Source organism: Ambystoma mexicanum, chromosome 6p, assembly GCF_040938575.1.
Source record: "Ambystoma mexicanum isolate Mex_15411 chromosome 6p, UKY_AmexF1_1, whole genome shotgun sequence".
Classification (NCBI taxonomy): domain Eukaryota; kingdom Metazoa; phylum Chordata; class Amphibia; order Caudata; family Ambystomatidae; genus Ambystoma; species Ambystoma mexicanum.
The window spans coordinates 477,028,309-477,051,239 of record NC_090935.1 but is presented as its reverse complement, the minus strand read 5'-3'; positions in this window follow the sequence as shown (position 1 = coordinate 477,051,239).

Sequence of the window (22,931 nt, the reverse complement as noted above, 5' to 3'; positions counted from 1 at the left end):
AGCAAGCAGGACAAGGCTAGCAATATGCAGGGCAGCGGTGACAAAGGTACTGACTTAGAAAATGCAGGACAATGCTATCAATATGCAGGACAGCAGTGACAAAGGTACTGATTTAGAACATGCAGGACAATGCTAGCAATATGCAGGACAGCAGTGACGAAAGTACTGACTTAGAACATGCAGGACAATGCTAGCAATATGCAGGACAGCAGTGACGAAAGTACTGACTTAGAACAAGCAGGACAATGCTAGTAATATGCAGTACAGCAGTAAGGAAAATATTGGCTTTGAACATGAAGGACAGTGGTGACAAAAGTATTGGCTTAGAACATGAAGGACAGCGGTGACAAAAGTATTGGCTTAGAACATGAAGGACAGCAATGGCATAAGTATTGACTTAGAGCAAGCAGGACAAGGCTAGCAATATGCAGGGCAGCAGTGACAAAGGTACTGACTTAGAACGTGCAGGACAATGCTATCAATATGCAGGACAGCAGTGACAAAGGTACTGACTTAGAATGTGCAGGACAATGCTAGCAATATGCAGGACAGCAGTGACAAAGGTACTGACTTAGAACGTGCAGGACAATGCTAGCAATATGCAGGACAGTGTTGACAAAGGTACTGATTTAGAACATGCAGGACAATGCTAGCAATATGCAGGACAGCAGTGATGAAAGTACTGACTTAGAACAGGCAGGACAATGCTAGCAAATGCAGGACAGCAGTGATGAAAGTACTGACTTAGAACAGGTAGGACAATGCTAGCAAATGCAGGACAGCAGTGATGAAAGTACTGACTTAGAACATGAAGGGCAGCAGTGACAAAAGTATTGACCTAGAACAATAGGACAATGCTAGTAATATGCAGGACAGCAGTGAGAAAGGTATTGGCTTAGAACATGAAGGACAGCATTGAGAAAAGTATTGGCTTCGAACATGAAGGACAGCAGTGACATAAGTATTGACTTAGAACATGAAGGACAGCCCTGACGAAAGTATTGACTTAGAGAAAGCAGGACAAGGCAAGCAATATGCAGGACAACGGTGACAAATGTACTGACTTAGAATGTGCAGGACAATGCTATCAATATGCAGGACAGCGGTGACAAAGGTACTGACTTAGAACATGCGGGACAATGCTAGCAATATGCAGCACAGCAGTGACAAAGGTACTGACTTGGAACATGCAGGACAATGCTAGCAATATGCAGGACAGCAGTGACAAAGGTACTGACTTAGAACATGCAGGACAATGCTAGCAATATGCAGGACAGCAGTGACAAAGGTACTGACTTAGAACATGCAGGACAATGCTAGCAATATGCAGGACAGCAATGGCGAAAGTACTGACTTAGAACATGCAGGACAATGCTAGCAATATGCAGGACAGCAGTGATGAAAGTACTGATTTAGAACATGAAGGACAGCAGTGACAAAAGTATTGACCTAGAATAATAGGACAATGCTAGTAATATGCAGGACAGCAGTGAGAAAAGTATTGGCTTAGAACATGAAGGACAGCAGTGATAAAAGTATTGGCTTTGAACATGAAGGACAGCAGTGACATAAGTATTGACTTAGAGCAAGCAGGACAAGGCTAGCAATATGCAGGGCAGCGGTGACAAAGGTACTGACTTAGAACGTGCAGGACAATGCTATCAATATGCAGGACAGCAGTGACAAAGGTACTGATTTAGAACATGCAGGAAAATGCTAGCAATATGCAGGACAGCATGACGAAAGTACTGACTTAGAAAATGCAGGACAATTCTAGCAATATGCAGGACAGCAGTGACAAAGGTACTGACTTAGAATGTGCAGGACAATGCTAGCAATATGCAGGACAGAGGTGACAAAGGTACTGACTTAGAACGTGCAGGACAATGCTAGCAATATGCAGGACAGTGTTGACAAAAGTACTGATTTAGAACATGCAGGACAATGCTAGTAATATGCAGGACAGCAGTGATGAAAGTACTGACTTAGAACATGAAGGACAGTGGTGACAAAGGTACTGACTTAGCACGTGCAGGACAATGCTAGCAATATGCAGGACAGCAGTGACAAAGGACTGACTTAGAACATGCAGGACAATGCTAGCAATATGCAGGACAGCAATGACGAAAGTACTGACTTAGAACAGGTAGGACAATGCTAGCAAATGCAGGACAGCAGTGATGAAAGTACTGACTTAGAACATGAAGGGCAGCAGTGACAAAAGTATTGACCTAGAACAATAGGAAAATGCTAGTAATATGCAGGACAGCAGTGAGAAATGTATTGGCTTAGAACATGAAGGACAGCAGTTAGAAAAGTATTGGCTTCAAACATGAAGGACAGCAGTGACATAAGTATTAACTTAGAACATGAAGGGCAGCCCTGACAAAAGTATTGACTTAGAGAAAGCAGGACAAGGCTAGCAATATTCAGGACAACGGTGACAAAGGTACTGACTTAGAATGTTCAGGACAATGCTAGCAATATGCAGGACAGCGGTGACAAAGGTACTGACTTAGAACGTGCAGGATAATGCTAGCAATATGCAGGACAGCAGTGACAAATGTACTGACTTAGAACATGCAGGACAATGCTAGTAATATGCAGGACAGCAGTGACAAAGGTACTGACTTAGAACATGCAGGACAATGCTAGCAATATGCAGGACAGCAGTGACAAAGGTACTGACTTAGAACATGCAGGACAATGCTAGCAATATGCAGGACAGCAATGACGAAAGTACTGACTTAGAACATGCAGGACAATGCTAGCAATATGCAGGACAGCAGTGATGAAAGTACTGATTTAGAACATGAAGGACAGCAGTGACAAAAGTATTGACCTAGAATAATAGGACAATGCTAGTAATATGCAGGACAGCAGTGAGAAAAGTATTGGCTTAGAACATGAAGGACAGCAGTGACAAAAGTATTGGCTTTGAACATGAAGGACAGCAGTGACATAAGTATTGACTTAGAGCAAGCAGGACAAGGCTAGCAATATGCAGGGCAGCGGTGACAAAGGTACTGACTTAGAACGTGCAGGACAATGCTATCAATATGCAGGACAGCAGTGACAAAGGTACTGATTTAGAACATGCAGGAAAATGCTAGCAATATGCAGGACAGCAGTGACGAAAGTACTGACTTAGAACATGCAGGACAATGTTAGCAATATGCAGGACAGCAGTGACGAAAGTACTGACTTAGAACATGAAGAACAGCAGTAACAAAAGTATTGACTTAGAACAAGCAGTACAATGCTAGTAATATGTAGGACAGCAGTAAGGAAAATATTGGCTTTGAACATGAAGGACAGCGGTGACAAAAGTATTGGCTTAGAACATGAAGGACAGCAATGACATAAGTATTGACTTAGAGCAAGCAGGACAAGGCTAGCAATATGCAGGGCAGCGGTGACAAAGGTACTGACTTAGAACGTGCAGGCCAATGCTATCAATATGCAGGACAGCAGTGACAAAGGTACTGACTTAGAATGTGCAGGACAATGCTAGCAATATGCAGGACAGCGGTGACAAAGGTACTGACTGAGAACGTGCAGGACAATGCTAGCAATATGCAGGACAGTGTTAACAAAGGTACTGATTTAGAACATGCAGGACAATGCTAGCAATATGCAGGACAGCAGTGATGAAAGTACTGACTTAGAACATGAAGAACAGTGGTGACAAAGGTACTGACTTAGCACGTGCAGGACAATGCTAGCAATATGCAGGACAGCAGTGACAAAGGACTGACTTAGAACATGCAGGACAATGCTAGCAATATGCAGGACAGCAATGACGAAAGTACTGACTTAGAACAGGTAGGACAATGCTAGCAAATGCAGGACAGCAGTGATGAAAGTACTGACTTAGAACATGAAGGGCAGCAGTAACAAAAGTATTGACCTAGAACAATAGGACAATGCTAGTAATATGCAGGACAGCAGTGAGAAAAGTATTGTCTTCGAACATGAAGGACAGCAGTGGCATAAGTATTGACTTAGAACATGAAGGACAGCCCTGAGAAAAGTATTGACTTAGAGAAAGCAGGACAAGGCTAGCAATATGCAGGACAACGGTGACAAAGGTACTGACTTAGAATGTGCAGGACAATGCTAGCAATATGCAGGACAGCGGTGACAAAGGTATTGACTTAGAACATGCAGGACAATGCTAGCAATATGCAGAACAGCAGTGACAAAGGTACTGACTTAGAATATGCAGGACAATGCTAACAATATGCAGGACAGCAGTGACAAAGGTACTGACTTAGAACATGCAGGACAATGCTAGCAATATGCAGGACAGCAATGACGAAAGTACTGACTTAGAACATGCAGGACAATGCTAGCAATATGCAGGACAGCAGTGATGAAAGTACTGATTTAGAACATGAACGACAGCAGTGACAAAAGGATTGACCTAGAATAATAGGACAATGCTAGTAATATGCAGGACAGCAGTGAGAAAAGTATTGGCTTAGAACATGAAGGACAGCAGTGACAAAAGTATTGGCTTTGAACATGAAGGACAGCAGTGACATAAGTATTGACTTAGAGCAAGCAGGACAAGGCTAGCAATACAGGGCAGCGGTGACAAAGGTACTGACTTAGAACGTGCAGGACAATGCTATCAATATGCAGGACAGCAGTGACAAAGGTACTGATTTACAACATGCAGGACAATGCTAGAAATATGCAGGACAGCAGTGACGAAAGTACTGACTTAGAACATGAAGAACAGCAGTAACAAAAGTATTGAATTAGAACAGGCAGGACAATGCTAGTAATATGCAGGACAGCAGTAAGGAAAATATTGGCTTTGAACATGAAGAACAGCGGTGACAAAAGTATTGGCTTAGAACATGAAGGACAGCAATGACATAAGTATTGACTTAGAGCAAGCAGGACAAGGCTAGCAATATGCAGGGCAGCGGTGACAAAGGTACTGACTTAGAACGTGCAGGACAATGCTATCAATATGTAGGACAGCAGTGACAAAGGTACTGACTTAGAATGTGCAGGACAATGCTAGCAATATGCAGGACAGCGGTGACAAAGGTACTGACTTAGAACATGCAGGACAATGCTAGCAATATGCAGGACAGTGTTGACAAAGGTACTGATTTAGAACATGCAGGACAATGCTAGCAATATGCAGGACAGCAGTGATGAAAGTACTGACTTAGAACATGAAGGACAGTGGTGACAAAGGTACTGACTTAGCACGTGCAGGACAATGCTAGCAATATGTAGGACAGCAGTGACAAAGGTACTGACTTAGAACATGCAGGACAATGCTAGCAATATGCAGGACAGCAATGACGAAAGTACTGACTTAGAACAGGTAGGACAATGCTAGCAAATGCAGGACAGCAGTGATGAAAGTACTGACTTAGAACATGAAGGGCAGCAGTGACAAAAATATTGACCTAGAACAATAGGACAATGCTAGTAATATGCAGGACAGCAGTGAGAAAGGTATTGGCTTAGAACATGAAGGACAGCAGTGAGAAAAGTATTGGCTTTGAACATGAAGGACAGCAGTGACATAAGTATTGCCTTAGACCATGAAGGACAGCCCTGACAAAAGTATTGACTTAGAGAAAGCAGGACAAGGCTAGCAATATCCAGGACAACGGTGACAACGGTACTGACTTAGAATGTGCAGGACAATGCTAGCAATATGCAGGACTGCGGTGACAAAGGTACTGACTTAGAACGTGCAGGACAATGCTGGCAATATGCAGGACAGCAGTGACAAAGGTACTGACTTAGAACATGCAGGACAATGCTAGCAATATGCAGGACAGCAGTGACAAAGGTACTGACTTATAATGTGCAGGACAATGCTAGCAATATGCAGGACAGTGTTAACAAAGGTACTGATTTAGAACATGCATGACAATGCTAGCAATATGCAGGACAGCAGTGATGAAAGTACTGACTTAGAACATGAAGGACAGTGGTGACAAAGGTACTGACTTAGCACGTGCAGGACAATGCTAGCAATATGCAGGACAGCAGTGACAAAGGACTGACTTAGAACATGCAGGACAATGCTAGCAATATACAGGACAGCAATGACGAAAGTACTGACTTAGAACAGGTAGGACAATGCTAGCAAATGCAGGACAGCAGTGATGAAAGTACTGACTTAGAACATGAAGGGCAGCAGTGACAAAAGTATTGACCTAGAACAATAGGACAATGCTAGTAATATGCAGGACAGCAGTGAGAAAAGTATTGTCTTCGAACATGAAGGACAGCAGTGACATAAGTATTGACTTAGAACATGAAGGACAGCCCTGACAAAAGTATTGACTTAGAGAAAGCAGGACAAGGCTAGCAATATGCAGGACAACGGTGACAAAGGTACTGACTTAGAATGTGCAGGACAATGCTAGCAATATGCAGGACAGCGGTGACAAAGGTACTGACTTAGAACGTGCAGGACAATGCTAGCAATATGCAGGACAGCAGTGACAAAGGTACTGACTTAGAACATGCAGGACAATGCTAGCAATATGCAGGACAGCAGTGACAAAGGTACTGACTTAGAATATGCAGGACAATGCTAGCAATATGCAGGACAGCAGTGACAAAGGTACTGACTTAGAACATGCAGGACAATGCTAGCAATATGCAGGACAGCAATGACGAAAGTACTGACTTAGAACATGCAGGACAATGCTAGCAATATGCAGGACAGCAGTGATGAAAGTACTGATTTAGAACATGAAGGACAGCAGTGACAAAAGTATTGACCTAGAATAATAGGACAATGCTAGTAATATGCAGGACAGCAGTGAGAAAAGTATTGGCTTAGAACATGAAGGACAGCAGTGACAAAAGTATTGGCTTTGAACATGAAGGACAGCAGTGACATAAGTATTGACTTAGAGCAAGCAGGACAAGGCTAGCAATATGCAGGGCAGCGGTGACAAAGGTACTGACTTAGAACGTGCAGGACAATGCTATCAATATGCAGGACAGCAGTGACAAAGGTACTGATTTAGAACATGCAGGAAAATGCTAGCAATATGCAGGACAGCAGTGACGAAAGTACTGACTTAGAACATGAAGAACAGCAGTAACAAAAGTATTGACTTAGAACAAGCAGGACAATGCTAGTAATATGCAGGACAGCAGTAAGGAAAATATTGGCTTTGAACATGAAGGACAGCGGTGACAAAAGTATTGGCTTAGAACATGAAGGACAGCGGTGACAAAAGTATTGGCTTTGAACATGAAGGACAGCAGTGACATAAGTATTGACTTAGAGCAAGCAGGACAAGGCTAGCAATATGCAGGGCAGCGGTGACAAAGGTACTGACTTAGAACGTGCAGGACAATGCTATCAATATGCAGGACAGCAGTGACAAAGGTACTGATTTAGAACATGCAGGAAAATGCTAGCAATATGCAGGACAGCAGTGACGAAAGTACTGACTTAGAACATGCAGGACAATGTTAGCAATATGCAGGACAGCAGTGACGAAAGTACTGACTTAGAACATGAAGAACAGCAGTAACAAAAGTATTGACTTAGAACAAGCAGTACAATGCTAGTAATATGTAGGACAGCAGTAAGGAAAATATTGGCTTTGAACATGAAGGACAGCGGTGACAAAAGTATTGGCTTAGAACATGAAGGACAGCAATGACATAAGTATTGACTTAGAGCAAGCAGGACAAGGCTAGCAATATGCAGGGCAGCGGTGACAAAGGTACTGACTTAGAACGTGCAGGCCAATGCTATCAATATGCAGGACAGCAGTGACAAAGGTACTGACTTAGAATGTGCAGGACAATGCTAGCAATATGCAGGACAGCGGTGACAAAGGTACTGACTGAGAACGTGCAGGACAATGCTAGCAATATGCAGGACAGTGTTAACAAAGGTACTGATTTAGAACATGCAGGACAATGCTAGCAATATGCAGGACAGCAGTGATGAAAGTACTGACTTAGAACATGAAGAACAGTGGTGACAAAGGTACTGACTTAGCACGTGCAGGACAATGCTAGCAATATGCAGGACAGCAGTGACAAAGGACTGACTTAGAACATGCAGGACAATGCTAGCAATATGCAGGACAGCAATGACGAAAGTACTGACTTAGAACAGGTAGGACAATGCTAGCAAATGCAGGACAGCAGTGATGAAAGTACTGACTTAGAACATGAAGGGCAGCAGTAACAAAAGTATTGACCTAGAACAATAGGACAATGCTAGTAATATGCAGGACAGCAGTGAGAAAAGTATTGTCTTCGAACATGAAGGACAGCAGTGGCATAAGTATTGACTTAGAACATGAAGGACAGCCCTGAGAAAAGTATTGACTTAGAGAAAGCAGGACAAGGCTAGCAATATGCAGGACAACGGTGACAAAGGTACTGACTTAGAATGTGCAGGACAATGCTAGCAATATGCAGGACAGCGGTGACAAAGGTATTGACTTAGAACATGCAGGACAATGCTAGCAATATGCAGAACAGCAGTGACAAAGGTACTGACTTAGAATATGCAGGACAATGCTAACAATATGCAGGACAGCAGTGACAAAGGTACTGACTTAGAACATGCAGGACAATGCTAGCAATATGCAGGACAGCAATGACGAAAGTACTGACTTAGAACATGCAGGACAATGCTAGCAATATGCAGGACAGCAGTGATGAAAGTACTGATTTAGAACATGAACGACAGCAGTGACAAAAGGATTGACCTAGAATAATAGGACAATGCTAGTAATATGCAGGACAGCAGTGAGAAAAGTATTGGCTTAGAACATGAAGGACAGCAGTGACAAAAGTATTGGCTTTGAACATGAAGGACAGCAGTGACATAAGTATTGACTTAGAGCAAGCAGGACAAGGCTAGCAATACAGGGCAGCGGTGACAAAGGTACTGACTTAGAACGTGCAGGACAATGCTATCAATATGCAGGACAGCAGTGACAAAGGTACTGATTTACAACATGCAGGACAATGCTAGAAATATGCAGGACAGCAGTGACGAAAGTACTGACTTAGAACATGAAGAACAGCAGTAACAAAAGTATTGAATTAGAACAGGCAGGACAATGCTAGTAATATGCAGGACAGCAGTAAGGAAAATATTGGCTTTGAACATGAAGAACAGCGGTGACAAAAGTATTGGCTTAGAACATGAAGGACAGCAATGACATAAGTATTGACTTAGAGCAAGCAGGACAAGGCTAGCAATATGCAGGGCAGCGGTGACAAAGGTACTGACTTAGAACGTGCAGGACAATGCTATCAATATGTAGGACAGCAGTGACAAAGGTACTGACTTAGAATGTGCAGGACAATGCTAGCAATATGCAGGACAGCGGTGACAAAGGTACTGACTTAGAACATGCAGGACAATGCTAGCAATATGCAGGACAGTGTTGACAAAGGTACTGATTTAGAACATGCAGGACAATGCTAGCAATATGCAGGACAGCAGTGATGAAAGTACTGACTTAGAACATGAAGGACAGTGGTGACAAAGGTACTGACTTAGCACGTGCAGGACAATGCTAGCAATATGTAGGACAGCAGTGACAAAGGTACTGACTTAGAACATGCAGGACAATGCTAGCAATATGCAGGACAGCAATGACGAAAGTACTGACTTAGAACAGGTAGGACAATGCTAGCAAATGCAGGACAGCAGTGATGAAAGTACTGACTTAGAACATGAAGGGCAGCAGTGACAAAAATATTGACCTAGAACAATAGGACAATGCTAGTAATATGCAGGACAGCAGTGAGAAAGGTATTGGCTTAGAACATGAAGGACAGCAGTGAGAAAAGTATTGGCTTTGAACATGAAGGACAGCAGTGACATAAGTATTGCCTTAGACCATGAAGGACAGCCCTGACAAAAGTATTGACTTAGAGAAAGCAGGACAAGGCTAGCAATATCCAGGACAACGGTGACAACGGTACTGACTTAGAATGTGCAGGACAATGCTAGCAATATGCAGGACTGCGGTGACAAAGGTACTGACTTAGAACGTGCAGGACAATGCTGGCAATATGCAGGACAGCAGTGACAAAGGTACTGACTTAGAACATGCAGGACAATGCTAGCAATATGCAGGACAGCAGTGACAAAGGTACTGACTTATAATGTGCAGGACAATGCTAGCAATATGCAGGACAGTGTTAACAAAGGTACTGATTTAGAACATGCATGACAATGCTAGCAATATGCAGGACAGCAGTGATGAAAGTACTGACTTAGAACATGAAGGACAGTGGTGACAAAGGTACTGACTTAGCACGTGCAGGACAATGCTAGCAATATGCAGGACAGCAGTGACAAAGGACTGACTTAGAACATGCAGGACAATGCTAGCAATATACAGGACAGCAATGACGAAAGTACTGACTTAGAACAGGTAGGACAATGCTAGCAAATGCAGGACAGCAGTGATGAAAGTACTGACTTAGAACATGAAGGGCAGCAGTGACAAAAGTATTGACCTAGAACAATAGGACAATGCTAGTAATATGCAGGACAGCAGTGAGAAAAGTATTGTCTTCGAACATGAAGGACAGCAGTGACATAAGTATTGACTTAGAACATGAAGGACAGCCCTGACAAAAGTATTGACTTAGAGAAAGCAGGACAAGGCTAGCAATATGCAGGACAACGGTGACAAAGGTACTGACTTAGAATGTGCAGGACAATGCTAGCAATATGCAGGACAGCGGTGACAAAGGTACTGACTTAGAACGTGCAGGACAATGCTAGCAATATGCAGGACAGCAGTGACAAAGGTACTGACTTAGAACATGCAGGACAATGCTAGCAATATGCAGGACAGCAGTGACAAAGGTACTGACTTAGAATATGCAGGACAATGCTAGCAATATGCAGGACAGCAGTGACAAAGGTACTGACTTAGAACATGCAGGACAATGCTAGCAATATGCAGGACAGCAATGACGAAAGTACTGACTTAGAACATGCAGGACAATGCTAGCAATATGCAGGACAGCAGTGATGAAAGTACTGATTTAGAACATGAAGGACAGCAGTGACAAAAGTATTGACCTAGAATAATAGGACAATGCTAGTAATATGCAGGACAGCAGTGAGAAAAGTATTGGCTTAGAACATGAAGGACAGCAGTGACAAAAGTATTGGCTTTGAACATGAAGGACAGCAGTGACATAAGTATTGACTTAGAGCAAGCAGGACAAGGCTAGCAATATGCAGGGCAGCGGTGACAAAGGTACTGACTTAGAACGTGCAGGACAATGCTATCAATATGCAGGACAGCAGTGACAAAGGTACTGATTTAGAACATGCAGGAAAATGCTAGCAATATGCAGGACAGCAGTGACGAAAGTACTGACTTAGAACATGAAGAACAGCAGTAACAAAAGTATTGACTTAGAACAAGCAGGACAATGCTAGTAATATGCAGGACAGCAGTAAGGAAAATATTGGCTTTGAACATGAAGGACAGCGGTGACAAAAGTATTGGCTTAGAACATGAAGGACAGCGGTGACAAAAGTATTGGCTTAGAACATGAAGGACAGCAATGACATAAGTATTGACTTGGAGCAAGCAGGACAAGGCTAGCAATATGCAGGGCAGCGGTGACAAAGGTACTGACTTAGAACGTGCAGGACAATGCTATCAATATGGAGGACAGCAGTGACAAAGGTACTGACTTAAAATGTGCAGGACAATGCTAGCAATATGCAGGACAGCGGTGACAAAGGTACTGACTTAGAACGTGCAGGACAATGCTAGCAATATGCAGGACAGTGTTTACAAAGGTACTGATTTAGAACATGCAGGACAATGCTAGCAATATGCAGGACACCAGTGATGAAAGTACTGACTTAGAACATGAAGGACAGTGGTGACAAAGGTACTGACTTAGCACGTGCAGGACAATGCTATGAATATGTAGGACAGCAGTGACAAAGGTACTGACTTAGAACATGCAGGACAATGCTAGCAATATGCAGGACAGCAATGACGAAAGTACTGACTTAGAACAGGTAGGACAATGCTAGCAAATGCAGGACAGCAGTGATGAAAGTACTGACTTAGAACATGAAGGGCAGCAGTGACAAAAATATTGACCTAGAACAATAGGACAATGCTACTAATATGCAGGACAGCAGTGAGAAAGGTATTGGCTTAGAACATGAAGGACAGCAGTGAGAAAAGTATTGGCTTCGAACATGAAGGACAGCAGTGACATAAGTATTGACTTAGAACATGAAGGACAGCCCTGACAAAAGTATTGACTTAGAGAAAGCAGGACAAGGCTAGCAATATGCAGGACAACGGTGACAACGGTACTGACTTAGAATGTGCAGGACAATGCTAGCAATATGCAGGACTGCGGTGACAAAGGTACTGACTTAGAACGTGCAGGACAATGCTGGCAATATGCAGGACAGCAGTGACAAAGGTACTGACTTAGAACATGCAGGACAATGCTAGCAATATGCAGGACAGCAGTGACAAAGGTACTGACTTAGAATGTGCAGGACAATGCTAGCAATATGCAGGACAGTGTTGACAAAGGTACTGACTTAGAACATGCAGGACAATGCTAGCAATATGCAGGACAGCAATGACGAAAGTTCTGACTTAGAACATGCAGGACAATGCTAGCAATATGCAGGACATCAGTGATGAAAGTACTGACTTAGAACATGATGGACAGTGGTGACAAAGGTACTGACTTAGAATGTGCAGGACAATGCTAGCAATATGCAGGACAGTAGTGACAAAGGTACTGACTTAGAACATGCAGGACAATGCTAGCAATAAACAGGACAGCAATGACGAAAGTACTGACTTAGAATGTGCAGGACAATGCTAGCAATATGCAGGACAGCGGTGACAAAGGTACTGACTTAGAACGTGCAGGACAATGCTAGCAATATGCAGGACAGTGTTGACAAAGGTACTGACTTAGAACATGAAGGGCAGCAGTGACAAAAGTATTGACCTAGAACAATAGGACAATGCTAGTAATATGCAGGACAGCAGTGAGAAAGGTATTGGCATAGAACATGAAGGACAGCAGTGAGAAAAGTATTGGCTTCGAACATGAAGGACAGCAGTGACATAAGTATTGACTTAGAACATGAAGGACAGCCCTGACAAAAGTATTGACTTAGAGAAAGCAGGACAAGGCTAGCAATATGCAGGACAACAGTGACAAAGGTACTGACTTAGAATGTGCAGGACAATGCTAGCAATATGCAGGACAGCGGTGACAAAGGTACTGACTTAGAACGTGCAGGACAAAGCTAGCAATATGCAGGACAGCAGTGACAAAGGTACTGACCTAGAACATGCAGAACAATGCTAGCAATATGCAGGACAGCGGTGACGAAAGTACTGACTTAGAACATGAAGAACAGCAGTAACAAAAGTATTGACTTAGAACAAGCAGGACAATGCTATCAATATGCAGGACAGCAGTGACAAAGGTACTGACTTAGAACATGCTGGAAAATGCTAGCAATATGCAGGACAGCAGTGACAAAAGTACTGACTTAGAACATGCAGGACAGTGCTAGAAATATGCAGGACAGCAGTGACGAAAGTACTGACTTAGAACATGAAGAACAGCAGTAACAAAAGTATTGACTTAGAACAAGCAGGACAATGCTAGTAATAAGCAGGACAGAAGTAAGGAAAATATTGGCTTTGAACATGATGGACAGCGGTGACAAAAGTATTGGCTTAGAACATGAAGGACAGCAGTGACAAATGTATTGGCTTAGAACATGAAGGACAGCCGTGGCAAAAGTACTGACTTAGAGAAAGCAGGACAAGGCTAGCAATATACAGGACAACGGTGACAAAGGTACTGACTTAGAATGTGCAGGACAAAGCTAGCAATATGCAGGACAGCAGTGACAAAGGTACTGACTTAGAACGTGCAGGACAATGCTAGCAATATGCAGGACAGCAGTGACAAAGGTACTGATTTAGAACATGCAGGACAATGCTAGCAATATGCAGGACAGCAGTGACAAAGGTACTGACTTAGAATGTGCAGGACAATGCTAGCAATATGCAGGACAGTGTGGACAAAGGTACTGATTTAGAACATGCAGGACAATGCTAGCAATATGCAGGACACCAGTGATGAAAGTACTGACTTAAAACATTAAGGACAGTGGTGACAAAGGTACTGACTTAGAAAGTGCAGGACAATGCTAGCAATATGCAGGACAGCAATGACAAAGGTACTGACTTAGAACATGCAGGACAATGCTAGCAGTATGCAGGACAGCAATGACGAAAGTACTGACTTAGAACAAGCAGGACAATGCTAGCAATATGCAGGACAGCAGTGATGAAAGTACTGACTTAGAACATGAAGGGCAGCAGTGACAAAAGTATTGACCTAGAACAATAGGACAATGCTAGTAATATGCAGGACAGCAGTGAGAAAAGTATTGGCTTAGAACATGAAGGACAGCAGTGAGAAAAGTATTGACTTAGAACATGAAGGACAGCAGTGACAAAAGTATTGGCTTCGAACATGAAGGACAGCAGTGACAAAAGTATTGACTTAGAGCAAGCAGGACAAGGCTAGCAATATGCAGGACAATGGTGACAAAGGTACTGACTTAGAATGTGCAGGACAATGCTAGCAATATGCAGGACAGCGGTGTGATGCTGGAAATGCATCTGAGGGACAGGGCCTCTGAATCCTTGTCCTTTTACTGCTTTTTACCGTGTGTTCTGTTATGTTTTCTGCCCCGGAGTCCATGTGGGACTCCTGGCAGTGCAGCTCTCTCTTTTGGTTTGGTGAACAGACCCATGGGATACCCTTATGGCACCCATGGGTAGGGGTACAACCCTGTGCCCTTAGTGTATGTTTTTGGGCACCTGTGGGTGGCCCCAGAGCAGGGTATGGGCTGGTGGCAGCTACATGCTGAAATTGACAGGTGCTCCGGGTGTCCTCCATTTTGGGATACCCAGGCCCTGCCATTGGGATCTGTTGATTCCTGATAGGAAACAAGATGGCCCCTGTGGCCTCTTGCTTTCTATTGCCTGTTATCTTGTTTTCCCAAAGTCCTGGGAAGCCCTGTCTCTGTCCCTTCCCCCTGACTGGCTGTTGGGTGGAAGTTCCATATATGGTGTTGTTGTGAAGGCCCAGCTAGACTGACTGGAGCCTTCCCAGTGACTGTATGTTGTGGGTACCTCCTGTGGGTGGGACCTGGGTGAATGGAGTGTGTGACAGATATACACTCCTTGTTGTGGTTGTCTGGTTTCTGGCATGAGAGACAAAGACTGAGACAGCCCTGCCCGAAACTGGCCTGAATGCAGTGTGTAGTGTTGAATGGCTGGGTACTTGTCCCAATCCACATTCCTTGTTGTGAGTGTCTAGGAAGGGAGGAGTGTGGCCTGAATGCACTGTGTGCCTGATTGGCTGACTGACTGCATGAATGCCCTTCTGTATGATTGGCTGCTGAGTGTGTACCCGCAGTGTGGATGAGAGGCAGGATAGTATATCTGGGGACCTCTCACCACTGGTAATGAGTTCAGAAGCAGCCAGGTGTTCAGGAACGTTCAGGAACGTTCAGAAGCATCCTGGAGTGGAGTCTCCACTCTAAGAGTAACTGGAACTGCTGATCCTCGACGTCCAGCTGGAAGAAGAAGACTTGCTGTGGCATTTGCTTCGACCGATCCGAAGGCTGACGAAATCGTCGAAGACTGACCCGAGAGAGGACCTGGTAAGGCGCCCTCTTCCCGAGCTCCGAGGGACCATCGAGCACCGCTCCATTTTCGCCGAAGCGCCCTGGAAGACAGACCCTCGAAAGGCTGTCGACCCGAGACGGGACCGCCGAGGAGATCGAAGTGAAGCACCCGGACATCGACGCCGTCGAAGTCCATTGCTGTCGACCAGGGTTCGCAGGTTTGTGTAACCGCTGGAGGCCCGTCGAAGTTGTGTTGCCCAGCCGTGGGAACCACTTGACGCCGTGGCGCCGACGACCGGAGCCGTCCGCTCCTTTGCCTAAGAACATTCAATCGAAGGACTCTCTCGACCGCATCGTCGACCGCTTATCCTGCCGGAGAAAGTCGAGGACGACCAACGCGCCGAGGAGAAACCTGCCGGTGGGTTTCCCGCCACCCGAAGACCCCAAAGACTCGAACGACTCGACGCCCTTGCTGGGCCTCCGTCTCCACAATCTTTGCGGTCCAGAACTATTGTCACCGAGGTGCCCCGCACGCCTCTGCCTTGCAGGACGCCGACGCTCCGACGCCGACGAGCACCGCTCGGACGAAGCTGCCGCCTCATCGACGCCGTTCTACCTCGTTTGTCGACGGACCTTCGACGCCCCGTGCCTCCCGCTTGAAAGGGAAGGCATTCAAGAAGGGCCGTCGATTCCCCGTCGCCGAACAGCGAGTTCCTCGACGTTTGTCGACGCCTCTTCAAGAAACTCGACTCCACCAGGTACATTGGGGGGGTGAAAACATTATAGGAGGGAATAAGACTTGCAGAGCAATATATGGACTGGGCGTGCGCTACATCTTTGTTTTACAGGTTGCCCAGGTGGGGGGATCTCCACACAGAACTGTGCCTAGTGGTAGGGGCCAGTATTCTGCCTATTGCTCAACCATCTTATTTTCTCTCCTCTCTCTATTGCTGGTTTCACTCTATTGGTCTGTGTGACATTGTTACAGTATTGTTCATGCACTTTAATGAGATCTAATACAAAGGGTGGTACCACTTTAGAGTTGTATTTATTTGCCATTGTTGATTTTTCCGGAGTACAAAGTGAGTTATTATGATAAGTGTACATAACCTTGAATATTGATTATATAAAGACTGTGTTCTAACCAATACAGAGTGTGGATATTCCTTTGTGGGGGCTTGGGGACTACACTGTACTTAAGAACCAGCCTGCATCACCTCCTGAGAAGCTAGGCCTTGATTGCTCGACCATTGCTACCGTAATAGAGAATCTTGGCTGGGGTCTTCTGTGCCTCTCCTCTACCATATAGGGAGCAGAAGTACAGACACCCCCCACCGGTCGTTGAGGCCCCTCTCTCACACTGGTGGCAGCAGTGGGATGCTTATGGTTTTAAGAATCAGTGTATAACCGTGCCACTTACAAAGGATATTTGCCCTTTATTAAATTAAGGTTTAGTTGTGTACAAGATAACTGCATTACAAACAATGGAGTCTATTGCAAATGGCAAATTGACTCGGATGAGCTTGGAGGCTCTCCAGAGTGCTTGTGAAGCCAGGGAGTTAGACTTTGTGGATAAGTCTAGGGCTGAGCTGATAGCTGCCCTGGTGGACTACCAGACTGATAGTGAAACTCTTGATGAGGGGGGGAATGCAACCAATGAGGACTCTGCCCCTGGGGTTTCTGCTGAATCTGTTTCTGGGAATGCCGCCATTCCTGCTGCCTCTGTTCCAAACCCCAGCAATTCCTTGGAGCTTGAGTTATTAAGGATGAAATTGGCCTTTGAATACCGCAAGTTGGAAATAGATGCTGAACTTAAGAAAGAGGAGTTGGCTCAACAAGTGGAACTCAAGAGCCAGGACACTGAATGTCAGAGAATCCAGCTAGAGAAAGCTAGAGTCGAGACTTCAGCTAAAACCAGTGAGAGTGTCAGGTCCCCAGCCACCAAGTTTATGAAAGATTTGGTTGGTGTATTTGTGGAGGGTTCAGATATCCTCCAATGGATCGAAGCGTTTGAAATGGCTTGTGCGATTCATGATGTTGATAAAAGAGATGGGGCTAAGTGTTTGTTAAGCAGAGTGCCTCAAACCGGATATGATTGTATTCTGAAGCTGAGTGTGGAAGAAAGGTGTCAGTATGAGTGTATGAAGTCTGCTTTGATTGCCAAGTTTGGCAAGACACCTACCCAATACCTTAGAAGGTTCAGGGATTTTAAGAAAAGAGAGAATGTGTCTTGGGTTGACTGGGTGAGTGCTGCGCACATGAACATGATGGGGTGGATCGATGGATACAAGGTTAAGACTTTTGTTGAATTGTCCCACCTCTTGTTCTTTGAGCATTTCTCTGAAGCCTGTTCACCAGAGCTGCGTCAGTATGTGGCTGACCAGAACATTTTGGACCCCTTTAAGCTGGCTAGGTTGGCTGACAAGTGGGTCTCCCACCGGGTGTCCCCTAAGGACTCCAGTGGGAAGGACAAGGACAAAGAGAAGGGGGCCTCTCAGAAAGCTGAGGAGTCCCCCAAGCAGTCACAGTCGGGTAAACCAAAACCTTCCTCTCCTAAGACCCAAAAATCTAGTGGGGATAAGTCATCTGGGGGTGGGAATAAGAGTAGTGGTCCACCTGCTGCAAAGCAGGCTCCCAGTGGTTCCAGTACCGTACCCCGCACTCCTGGCGCTTGTTGGGACTGTGGGGCTCTGGATCACAAAAGGGGTGACCCCAAGTGTAAAGGTAAGGCACTTGGAGTACAGGCTGTCAGCCTGACCTACCCTTACCCCGTGTCTGAGGTGGAGGCCACTGTCGTCCCCTCCTCTGCCGGGATCACATTTGGTGCGCCGGTGGAGATTTCCTTAGTGTCCCTTGGGGCCTGGGACCAGTATGCAGAAGTACTGGCGACTATCCCACAGAACACCCGTAGGTTTTTGAGAAGTGTCCTCTTGAATGGCCAGCCTTCTACTGGTTTGAGAGACACTGGGGCAAGCATGACAGTGGTGGACAGGACCCTGCTCAAGCCAGAGGACTATGAAGGTGCTCCTCTGCAAACCACCAGGTTAGCTGGTGGGCCTCCCAAATTATCACCTGTAGCCTTAGTCACACTCATGATTGGAGACAAGACAACAAAGCTTCCTGTCCTGGTTCAGGACAATGTCCCTGCTAACATTTTGTTAGGAAATGATCTAGTAGAGTTGGGGTTGATCTCGGATGGACTTCCCCTGACTGCTGCTGCAGTCACTGGGTCACAGGTGACACCGGGTCTGGCTGTGGGTCAGGTACCCGAGCCAAAGGCGAGGCCTAAGGCAAGAAGAAGGAAGACCAAGAAGGCCACCTCTGTGGAGGGAACACCTTCTCTTCCTGCTGTTCCGACAGCACCCATTGGGATCCATGCTCCGGACGGGCTGGGTCCAGTGGAAAACCCAAACTCAACTCCTGTGGGAGAAGAGACAGAAGACTCTCCTGTGGGAGAGGTTCTCAACCCGGAAGATCATCCTGACCTTCAATGCTTGTTAGCTGAAGGGGGACCCTCCCGGGCAGACTTCTGTAAGGGACAGAGAGAGTGCCACTCTCTCGAGGGACTGAGGAAACAGGCCCTGGCCCAGGCACAAGGAGAAGTGCCTAGGACATTCCGGATTTATTGGGAGGGTGAGCTCCTTGTTAGTGAGCCCACTAAGCCTCAACCTGGTGCCCGCAAGAGGTTGGTGGTACCCCAGGTTTACAGGCCCTTCCTACTGCAGTTGGCGCATGAGGTGCCCTTGGCTGGTCATCTTGGGACCAAGAAGACTAAGCAGAGGCTCTCTGCCCATTTCTACTGGCCACGGATGGGAGTAGAGGTGGAGTCCCACTGCAGGACCTGCCCAACTTGTCAGTTGTCTGGCAAGACTGGAGGCAGTGTCATTGCCCCACTGCAGCCATTGCCAGTGGTTGGCACACCATTTGAGAGGGTGGGCATCGACATCGTCGGTCCCCTTGACCCTCCCACTTCAGGTGGACATCGGTTCATCCTAGTCTTGGTAGATCATGCCACCAGGTACCCTGAGGCGATACCCCTTCGGACTGTTACTGCCAAGGTGGTTGCCAGGGCTCTCCTGGGCATTTTCACCCGTGTTGGATTCCCCAAGGAGGTTGTCTCTGACAGAGGATCCAACTTCATGTCTAGTTACATGAAAACCATGTGGAAAGAGTGCAGGGTAACCTACAAGTTCTCCACCTCCTACCACCCCCAGACCAATGGTCTGGTTGAGAGATTTAATAAAACTCTCAAGGGCATGCTAGGGGCTTTGGAAGAACCCCTAAGGAGGAAATGGGATCTCCTCCTGCCATGCCTGCTGTTTGCTTACAGAGAGGTACCTCAAGAGGGTGTTGGTTTCAGCCCCTTTGAGTTACTCTTTGGACATCCCGTGAGGGGGCCCCTCGCCTTGATCAGAGAAGGCTTGGAAGCCACCCCTCCGGGTCCCGCCAAGCAAGTGGGGGACTATGTGTTAGGCCTCAGATGGAGGATGACACAGATGATGGGTCAGGCAACAGCAAATCTCAAGGCCAGCCAGGAATTGAATAAGTACTGGCATGACCTTAAAGCCTCTCAAGTGGATTGGACTCCGGGACAGGAAATCCTTGTGATGGAGCCTACCAAGCCTAGAGCTTTGGCAGACAAGTGGACTGGACCCTTCAGGATCATCTCCAAGATGGGCGAAGTCAATTATCTGGTTGACATGGGAGCCTCTGGGGTAGCCCCTCAGATATTCCATGTCAACAGGCTCAAGCCTTTCCACCGGCGAGCAGAAGTCTCATGTCTCTTGCTAGCTTCCGGGCAAGAAGAGGATGAGAGTGAGCCCCTTCCTGATTTGCTGCATAGCAACCCTCAGGATGGCTCAGTGGAGGGAGTACATCTCTCTCCAGATTTGACAACAGAGCAACAGAGGGCCTGTAGGGCTTTGCTCCAACAGTATGCCTCTCTGTTTTCACTGAAGCCAGGCCTTACACCGTGGTGTAAGCATGAAATTGACACTGGTGACAGTGTGCCTGTCAAAAGCAGGTGCTACCGTATGTCAGATACCGTCAAGAACCACATCCAGGCTGAGGTCGCCAAGATGTTGGATCTGGGTGTTATTGAACCCTCAACCAGTCCCTGGTCCAGTCCAGTGGTCCTTGTCCCCAAGGCAAGTTCCCAGGTGGGTACCAAGGATTGGAGGTTCTGTGTGGACTACCGAGGAGTCAACACCGTCACCAAAACTGACGCGCACCCATTGCCCAGGGCTGATGAGCTTGTGGACACCATAGGTGCTGCCAAGTTTGTGAGCACCTTTGACCTTAGCTCAGGCTATTGGCAAATAGCTCTGACGGACCATGCCAAGGAAAAGACGGCCTTCTCAACACCTGAGGGACTCTACCAGTTTAGGGTCATGCCTTTTGGGTTGAAGAATGCCCCTGCCACCTTCCAGAGATTGGTCAACCATGCGCTCAGTGGGCTGGAAGCCTTTTGTGTGGCTTACTTAGACGACATTGCCGTCTACAGTTCCACCTGGGAAGAGCATTTGACACATCTGGATAAGGTGTTGCAGGCCTTGAAAAGGGCTAACCTCACTATCAAGGCCACCAAGTGCCAGATAGCTCAGGGGAAAGTTACCTATCTTGGTCATGAGGTAGAAGGGGGTCAAATCCAACCTCTCTCCAGTAAAGTACAGGATGTACAGTACTGGGAGACTCCCACTACTCAAACCCAGGTGAGGGCCTTTTTGGGCCTGACTGGGTACTATCGCAATTTCATGGCAGACTATGGGACCATAGCTGCACCCCTGACAGCTCTAACCTCACCCAAGCAGCCTAGGAAGGTTAATTGGACCGAAGACTGTCAGAGGGCCTTTGATGGCTTGAAAGAAAGTCTGTGTAGGGCACCTGTGTTGAGTGCGCCTGACTACAGCCGACCCTTTATCGCGCAGACGGATGCCTGCGACACCGGAATTGGAGCTGTCTTGTCCCAGTTAGATGACAAAGGGAGAGAACATCCTATCATATTCATCAGTAGACAACTCAAGGGTAGAGAACTTAGGTGGGCTACTGTTGAAAAGGAGTGTTTTAGCATAGTTTGGAGCCTTAGGCGTTTTAGGCCCTACCTTACGGGGTCTACCTTCAAGGTCCAAACAGATCATAAGCCCCTGAAGTGGCTTATGCAGATGAAGGGTGAGAATCCGAAATTGCTCAGGTGGTCCATTAGCCTGCAAGGGCTAGACTTCACCATAGAGCACAGACCAGGGAAGAGTCACGATAATGCAGATGGCCTTTCCAGAAGGTATGTTGACCGTCTGGATGAGGGTGTCTATCCCGTGGGAGATTAGACACCCTCCACCTCAGTCTGGTGGGGGGGCGACTGTGATGCTGGAAATGCATCTGAGGGACAGGGCCTCTGAATCCTTGACCTTTTACTGCTTTTTACCGTGTGTTCTGTTATGTTTTCTGCCCCGGAGTCCATGTGGGACTCCTGGCAGTGCAGCTCTCTCTTTTGGTTTGGTGAACAGACCCATGGGATACCCTTATGGCACCCATGGGTAGGGGTACAACCCTGTGCCCCTAGTGTATGTTTTTGGGCACCTGTGGGTGGCCCCAGAGCAGGGTATGGGCTGGTGGCAACTCCATGCTGAAATTGACAGGTGCTCCGGGTGTCCTCCATTTTGGGATACCCAGGCCCTGCCATTGGGATCTGTTGATTCCTGATAGGAAACAAGATGGCCCCTGTGGTCTCTTGCTTTCTATTGCCTGTTATCTTGTTTTCCCAAAGTCCTGGGAAGCCCTGTCTCTGTCCCTTCCCCCTGACTGGCTGTTGGGTGGAAGTTCCATATATGGTGTTGTTGTGAAGGCCCAGCTAGACTGACTGGAGCCTTCCCAGTGACTGTATGTTGTGGGTACCTCCTGTGGGTGGGACCTGGGTGAATGGAGTGTGTGACCAATATACACTCCTTGTTGTGGTTGTCTGGTTTCTGGCATGAGAGACAAAGACTGAGACAGCCCTGCCCGAAACTGGCCTGAATGCAGTGTGTAGTGTTGAATGGCTGGGTACTTGTCCCAATCCACATTCCTTGTTGTGAGTGTCTAGGAAGGGAGGAGTGTGGCCTGAATGCACTGTGTGCCTGATTGGCTGACTGACTGCATGAATGCCCTTCTGTATGATTGGCTGCTGAGCATTTACCCGCAGTGTGGATTAGAGGCAGGATAGTATATCTGGGGA